This window comes from Limulus polyphemus, unplaced genomic scaffold (assembly GCF_000517525.1).
Source record: "Limulus polyphemus unplaced genomic scaffold, Limulus_polyphemus-2.1.2 Scaffold8224, whole genome shotgun sequence".
Taxonomy (NCBI): Eukaryota; Metazoa; Arthropoda; class Merostomata; order Xiphosura; family Limulidae; genus Limulus; species Limulus polyphemus.
This window is the reverse complement of record NW_013673834.1, coordinates 1-8,315: the sequence shown is the minus strand read 5'-3', so window position 1 is coordinate 8,315 and position 8,315 is coordinate 1. Positions and strand designations below refer to the sequence as shown.

The 8,315-nt window shown below is 35.8% G+C and overlaps 1 long non-coding RNA gene across 1 annotated transcript in view; it reads left to right on the top strand.

The window, feature by feature from the left end:
• The window catches only part of LOC111083113, a 24,130-nt gene extending 17,624 nt beyond the window's left edge, over window positions 1-6,506 (top strand). The window contains exons 2-5 of the long non-coding RNA XR_002608806.1: window positions 912-918; window positions 1,404-1,416; window positions 4,740-4,745; window positions 6,495-6,506. This is a non-coding gene — a long non-coding RNA (uncharacterized LOC111083113). The remainder of the gene's footprint in view (window positions 1-911; window positions 919-1,403; window positions 1,417-4,739; window positions 4,746-6,494) is intronic.
• Window positions 6,507-8,315: the final 1,809 nt, after the last annotated feature.

The following is an 8,315-nucleotide window of genomic DNA, read 5'->3' as shown; positions in this document are numbered from 1 at the left end:
CCCTTTTTTGTTTGTTTCATTGATTGAAATGGTAAATGAAAAATTCTGGCTTTCTTAAGCTACAAAGATATGACTCGTTTGTAATAGTAACAACCAATTCTAGCATTACAACATATTACTATTCAGTCTTGTTTTCGTCTAAGAAAAAAATAAATGTACTCGAACATATCAGCTGATTTTAAAGTGCTTTTAACTACGGTGGGAAACATTGAGTGCTTTTCGTGCTGTAGAAGGAACAATGATAACATCAGTAAACATCATAGCCAGATTGATCCAGTCCGACTACAGTGCCGTCACAGATGAAACATTACAATATTTATTCATGCACGGTGTAGAATAACGACAATAAGAACTGTTGTTGTTGTTTCATAAAACGTGTGTGTCGTTTACGGAGGATTACAATTTGTAATGAAATATTTCGATAAGTAAGCATCTAATTATTTGTTTGAGAATTTAGTGGAGAGCTGCAAGACTACTATTAGCGCTAGTCATTCCTGATTTTAAAGTGCATGACTAGATGTAAAGCAGCTTGTCAACAACACCCAGAACCAACTCTTGTGATACTCTGGTCTGATCAACAGTAACATTTCATTGTCACTCTTATAGAATACTTGTGGGTCGAGAAACATTCTCGGCCTCTCGGCCAAAAAATATTCATTTTTTTTGTGAATTTTGACTTTTCTGTGTGAATCAACATGAATATAAAATATAATATTTTTGAGAAGCAAGCAACCACTGGGCAAATACCCCCTTGTGTAGCACTGGCGCAGATACCCCCTTATGTAGCTCTTCACTTAAACACACAAAAAAATCGTATTTACAAATTTAAGAAGTGTTGTTTTTGTACTAACTACAATCGCTTTTGTGAAATTTAGAAAAGTGGGTCTCGGATGCGTTGTTGATTCTTCGAGGTAAAATGTATGAAAACATTTGTTGCTTCGAGGTAAAGATGTGAAAATATTTGTTACTTCGAGGCAAAAGGTGTGAAAATATTTGTTACTTCGAGGTAAAAGGTGGGAAAATATTTGTTACTTCGAGGTAAAATGTGTGAAAATATTTGTTACTTCGAGGTAAAATGTGTGAAAGGATTTGTTACTTTGAGGTAAAAGATATGGAAGTGTTTGTTGCGTAGAGGTAAAGGTGTGAAAGGATTTGTTACTTCGAGGTAAAAAGTGTGAAAATATTTGTTACTTCGAAGTAAAAAGTGTGAAAGTGTTTATTGCTTCTAGGTAAAATATATGAAATAAGTTGTTAATTAAAAGTAAAACTGGAGATAGAGATTGATGTAAGGAGAGCAAACCACTTCTTCCCCGTAGTCCGTAGAAGCTCTAAACGGTTCTGGTTGTGTTTGAACCAGAGGTCTCTGACCGTATCGTTTAGCTGATACCTTAAGTTTCGTTCAGGTTGAACTTGCCAGTTATTAAACTACTACAAGTGATTAGATACATATGGCACAGTTTTTAGGTAGTTTTTTGTCTTTAGTACTTGCCCTGTTTCATACCCTAAAACGATTGTTGTATTGTTAGCAATACCACTGCTAATAATTTAGACTACATTTATCCAATTACGGGTCCCCCGTAAGAAGAAAATACAAGAATGTTTCAGCTGTGCCTTGTTTCTTGAACCCCTCTATTAACGAGGTTAATCAGGCCAGCTGAGTCACAACACGTCATTCGTCGGAAGTGTAACAAGGCTTAAGCGTTCTACACTCTAAGCCTTTTACAGTAATTTACGAACATCTGAAGTTTAGATTATGTTTACCACAAATTATAGGCGCATTGATGTCTTTCATGTTAATGTTTCTCAGACACGTCTTAGGTTGTTTTATAAGTTACACAGGCTGTTATATTAATGCCATTTTTTATGTTTCATAAGTTACACAGACTATTATAGTAATGTAATTTTTTATGCTTGTCACTTTAGTGCATTAATTACGTGGTCTGTTTTTTTTTTTTTTTTTGTATTAAATAATTATTTGGCTGTGTTTGCTAAGCATTTTCTATGTTAATGTGGTTTTCCCGTTATAAATTTGTAAAATATGTTCAAAGTATGTTTTCGTACACATACTTTAACCATTATTTGGCGAAATCCTGGACGTCTGTCACCAAATCTAACATATACCATTATGTCCCTCCTGGCGAGTGACATAGGAGGGTTTGGATTTGACAACCTTATGTCACATTTCTAGGCCCTCATATCGTCTTTTTCACTCATTGAGCGGGTGCGTCAAAAATAAAATTAGAAGCGACTTGGAACCAGTTTTATAGACCCAAAAGATGTTTTAGAGAAGATTAGACTTTTTTCCTACAATAAACATATAAAATATGATCAGTATTGACCTGTGAATTATTATTATTATAAACATTTAAAAAGTTTAGAAACGACTTCCGTCCAGTTAAGAAGACGTAAAAACAACAACCTGTATGCTGATATAAATGCATAAAATTTTTTAAATGTCTTGCTGAAAAACCTAATATATGTTTAATAAACGACCTTTGCCCTCATGTAAACACGAAATGTTTTTAAAAGATACTTGTTTCTCGACATAAATATGTTTAAAAAAACTACGGACTCCTATTGTATGTCTGTGCAGAAAATATGCTTAGCACACTTGTTTTCATACAAACAAATTCATTCTAAAAACCTACCTCTACCCCGAAAATAATCTCATAAGATATTCCAAGAAAACTACCTTTCCTCTGGTATAATACCAAGTGTTTTGGATACTGTAATATTCCAAGAAAACTACCTCTCTTCTGTTATAATGCCAAGTGTTTTGGATACTGTAATATTCCATGAAAACTACCTTTCTTCTGGTATAATATCAAGTGTTTTGGATACTGTAGTATTCCAAGAAAACTACCTCTCTTCTGGTATAATATCAAGTGTTTTGGATACTGTAATATTCCAAGAAAACTACTTCTCTTCTGGTATAATATCAAGTGTTTTGGATACTGTAATATTCCAAGAAAACTACCTCTCTTCTGGTATAATACCAAGTGTTTTGGATACTGTAATATTCCAAGAAAACTACCTCTCTTCTGTTATAATACCAAGTGTTTTGGATACTGTATTATCCCAAGAAAACTACCTCTCTTCTGGTATAATACCAAGTGTTTTGGATACTTTAATATTCCAAGAAAACTATTTCTCTTCTGGTATAATACCAAGTGTTTTGGATACTTTAATATTCCAAGAAAACTACCTCTCTTCTGTTATAATACCAAGTGTTTTGGATACTGTAATATTCCAAGAAAACTACCTCTCTTCTGGTATAATACCAAGTGTTTTGGATACTGTAATATCCCAAGAAAACTACTTCTCTTCTGGTATAATATCAAGTGTTTTGGATACTGTAATATTGAGTGTTTGGCTGTACGATTTAATTATTCTTTTTTCTACGGGAGAATTTCAAAAGCTTGATGTACTTAATGTTGCTTAACGTTACCGTAAGATGCATGAGATGAAAATGCATAGGTTCGGTAACCATAACAACAACAGCTTCCTTCTCCCAGGAGAGTCTTAGTTACATGCAGCCAGATCAACAGGTTGGTGTCGCACATTAAACAATTGCTACTGTGGTTGCTATGACAACTCATACTTTAGTCATCATTTCCGATCCCACATCAACGTTGACACAGCACGAGTTCTTGAAAGCTGTGTCGGTTGCTGATAGCTAAACTGAAGAAAATTATGACTTTTAGCTTCTTCTTCTTTCATCATTTTCACATTCCCTTAAAACCTGGAAACAGCTGCGTCTGAAATAAGTAAGAATTTCATTTCTCTATGTATACTTCTATAAAGTGATTTCTAAGACGCATATTTAGATTTAATTTTTAGCTGTCAGAGTTCTCCAGAAAATCATCCCGAATCCCCCACATCTGTTTTCAGTAAAAAAAAAATTAAGGTGTTATCTCTAAAACTTTGAGTTTTCACGAACTGCCTCTAAACTATCAACGTTTACATCTATTATTAAGAACCTTTACGACACTTTGCTGACGACCTAAGACCGAAAAAAGATTCGTCACCTCGTTTAATTGTTCTTTTTTTATTATTTTTGTGATATGCCCCTTGGTGACTCAGCGGTAAAACTGAGGCTTATAAACATTGAAAATCGCGTTCCGATACACGCGGAGGCATAGCAAATATCAAGTGTTTTGGATACTGTAATATTGAGTGATCGGCTGTACGATTTAATGATTCTTTTTTCTACGGGAGAAAATTTTGAGCTCACTAACAAACTATTGCGATACACACTGTAAATTTTAAAGACGAATTTTCCTAAAACAGAAATTGCAATTTGATAAATCAAGTTTAAAACTGTAAGACCAGATTCTTCAGCATCATTGTATGACTTGTTGGTAAATGTATATTGAAATTTACTTATATTCAGAATTAAAAGGGCTCATTGTTGTTTACGTATTTAAAATGTATCCTCCCCCTTCCTAAGCTGAAAGTACCCTTAATCCAAGCTTCAACTTTCAACTGATACATATCCTGCTTATGTGGGGCCAATTTAGTCTAGTGGTTAGGGTACCGGAGGATCCATGGCTCACGGCCCGTTACCTAAAAACTAGGGTCGTGGATGTGTTATGAGAGTGACAGTCAAATACATCCTTTGGAATTATGCTTTTATTGAAAATGTAACAGTGTAGTTTTTGTTATATTATTTTCTTAAAAAACACATGATTTACATATGAGCAAGAACGCTGATGTATTAAATAAATAAGGCATGGCAGCACCTGGTGGTTAGATCGCAAGTTCGAATCCCGTCACCGAACATGATCGCTCTTTCAGCAATGGGGCGTTATAATGTGACAATCATTCCACTTTTCGTTGGTAAAGAGTAGCCCAACAGTTGGCGGTGGGTGTTGTTGACTAATTGCTTCCTTCTAGTCCATCACTGCTAAATTAGAGATGAGTAGCGCGGGTAGTTTTGTGCGAAATTCAACAAGTAAATAAAAAAACAAGGAAATAATAGGCACAAGATTAACATTAGTATTTAGTGGATCTGCCTTTTGTTTTAAGGCAGAAAAATTGTTACACATCGTATTTACAAGATCTGAAACCTAGGATTTCATCACGCTTTTGACGATTAACTAGGATTAGAATATCCCTAGAAGTAACTTATTTAGGATGGGCCACTAAAGCTTAATAATATTCGTAGCCGCCAATTGGTGTAGTCTCGGGAGAGTAGTAATGACCTGACCTTCAAGCCATCGTTAAGTGGCTCCTACTGAATGTACAAGAGCATTGTAGATACTGTCTTGTCTTTTTTTTTCTGTCTTTATACTGTACCAGAGGTTTTTCTTTTCTTTTTGCCTAAATTTTTCTTTATTATTTACAACATTTAACTTTCAGGTTTGTGGTGCCCTCTGGTGATTGACAGTTAGGCCACTTTCTCTTCGCGTAGGAATCTATCTCCTGTTTTATTAGCCTTTTGCTCTAGCGGAAAATTCAAATTTTGCCGCCTGTTCCATGTTAGAGTCGAAAATGACAGTCATGAAAAAGATGGCGACTCCCACAGTCGAAGTTTGCAAGCGCAGTAAATTGTAACAAGAATCTCTCATGATGACGAGGAACCCACTTGAAGTATACATATGGGTATAGGAAACTTTTATTTGAAAAGCACGAAACAAGCAACGTTTCAACCTCTTTAAGTCATCATCAGGTTCAGAATGAGATTTGAAAGAGTGACTGTTATTGATCACGTGTCGTGGAGACGACAGTGATGATAGGTGTAAGATTATAGAGGGCGTTGTAAATATTTAAACTATTAAATGGTAGTTAACATTAAGGAATAATTAGTACAGATATAAAACCGTTCCTTGGTGCTGGTTTAATGTGGGTTTAAGTTATTGTATTAGAAGATGTTCCTTAACAAAAATATCTACTTTTCTTTTCAAGAAGTTATTAAACAAATGAAATGATTTATGGTAAACTTTCCGCTGGAAAAATTAATCAATATTCTGAAGCTTGAGGAAAATGGTCTTTTTCTCTCCTTATGATACATGAGTAATCACAAGAATAACAATAAATATCATTGAGGTTATGCGATAGAAAAAAAAAACATCCATAAAATAAAACCCATGATACTTTAACCTTTTGGGTATTGTCATCATTGTCTAGGCTCTTGCTGAAGGTGACATTTCGAATGTCAAATAAGAACTGGGAGTAGATCGATGTGACTCAGTAGTAAGTCTGAAAACCGAGTTTCGATATCTGAGAACTAAACAAATACAGCAACAACTAACTGAAATAAAGGATCTTAGCATTTGATATTTTAACCTAAACACCATATGCAATTCGTGGGCCGAACGGTCAGGTTAGTTGTTTTAACGCAAAGCTTTATACACTCTGGACCCCAACGATCCCAGAATTTTAGCGTTTTACGTTTGTAAACCTACCGCTGACCCACCGTGGGACGGCGAGGTCAGGGGTCCTTAAGCTTCAGGCACAGACATTTCAAATTTAGGGCTGCAGGTTAAAAGGAGAGTAACCAGCTAGCAGCAGTCGGTGCATATGTAACTATACTTTATCAAGTAGCGGGATTGACTGTCACGCTAATAACACTCCCATACCTGAAAGTTGAATATCGTGGCTCGAAGTTATTAACCAACAGGCCACGCCCGAAGTTTTGTAGCAAACTGTATAGTTACTGCATATTCTGGACTAAAGATCTGTGAACGAAGTATATTATTTAACGGTGAGTTACGTAGTAATAGAAGGTGTAGTGTTTCGTTTCGTTCTAGTTAGAGACGAGGTTTGTCTTTGTTTAATTATATTTCAGGCTAACAGGTGGCTTCTCATTTAATAGATATTTAATCCCTCTTTTGCACGGATTATTAAAATACGGTGGAAATTTATTTTATTTGAATGTCTTACTGAAATACGTCTATATTTCACAAAAACACATTTTTGTGAAATATATTTTAGTAGGTTATAAATGGGTAACATTGTTCAATTGAGGAACCAAACAACAAAAACAATTCCATGGTTTGTGTAGATTGTTACCTGGAAGTAAAATAATCCAATTACAGAATTGAAACATTTGTACGTGTATTAAGTAACAAAGATTAGTAACCTGTACGTTACAGTGTGTAATAAAATTATGACTTATTCAAAACGTGATGGCCCGGCATGGCCAGGTGGTAGGAGCGCTCGACTCGCAATCTGAGGGTCACGGGTTCGACTCCCCGTCACACCAAACATGCTCGCCCTTTCAGCCGTGGTGGTGTTATAATGTGACGGTCGATCTCACTATTCGTTGGTAAAAGAGTAGCCCAAGAGTTGTCGGTGGGTGGTGATGACTAGCTGCCTTCCCTCTAGTCCTTACACTGCTAAATTTTGGATGACTAGCGCAGATAACCCTCGTGTAGCTTTGCACGAAATTCATAACAAACAAAACGTGATTCGGTCACAAACGTTTGGTGCTAAAGGTGTTAAAGGGGAAAAATAATGTGATCATAATTTCAGAGACTGTTTACAGAGTACGAGATTTTGAGGAGAAACTGTAATATAGTTTTTAAACCTGATTTCTGTAACATCTACATAACGTTGCTTCTCGTGCGATCACAAACTACCCGTAGCACACCGAGGGTGTTATTGCCCCACGCATTTTCTTTAGAACAGACAGCTTTATTTTTGTACTTTTATTTACAATCCCTGATGTGTCATTAAAACGTAATTCCTCTTTACGCAAGGTGTTTCAGTTGTCATGGTAACGTCGGTAACGTCAAAGAGCTAGTGTAGATCAAGAATGTTAAACCTTTCAACTTGATCTGGGAAATATAATAAAAAAAGTACATGTAATTACTTCACACTAACTACTGAAAATATTTCTTTTAAACGTAATGACTGAAGAGGAAGCGCTAAGGGAAGAAATGTGACATAACTCATCTCGTGGACACTGATAGCATCATGTGATTTAAATCATCTCGTGGACACTGATAGCATCATGTGATTTAAATCATCTCGTGGACACTGACAGCATCATGTGACATAACTCATCTCGTGGACACTGATAGCATCATGTGACATAACTCATCTCGTGGACACTGATAGCATCATGTGACATAACTCATCTCGTGGACACTGATAGCATGATGTGACATAACTCATCTCGTGGACACTGATAGTATCATGTGACATAACTCATCTCGTGGACACTGATAGCATCATGTGACTTAACTCATCTCGTGGACACTGATAGCATCATGTGGTTTAACTCATCTTGTGGACACTGATAGCATCATGTGGTTTAACTCATCTTGTGGACACTGATAGCATCATGTGATTTAACTCAGCTCGTGGAC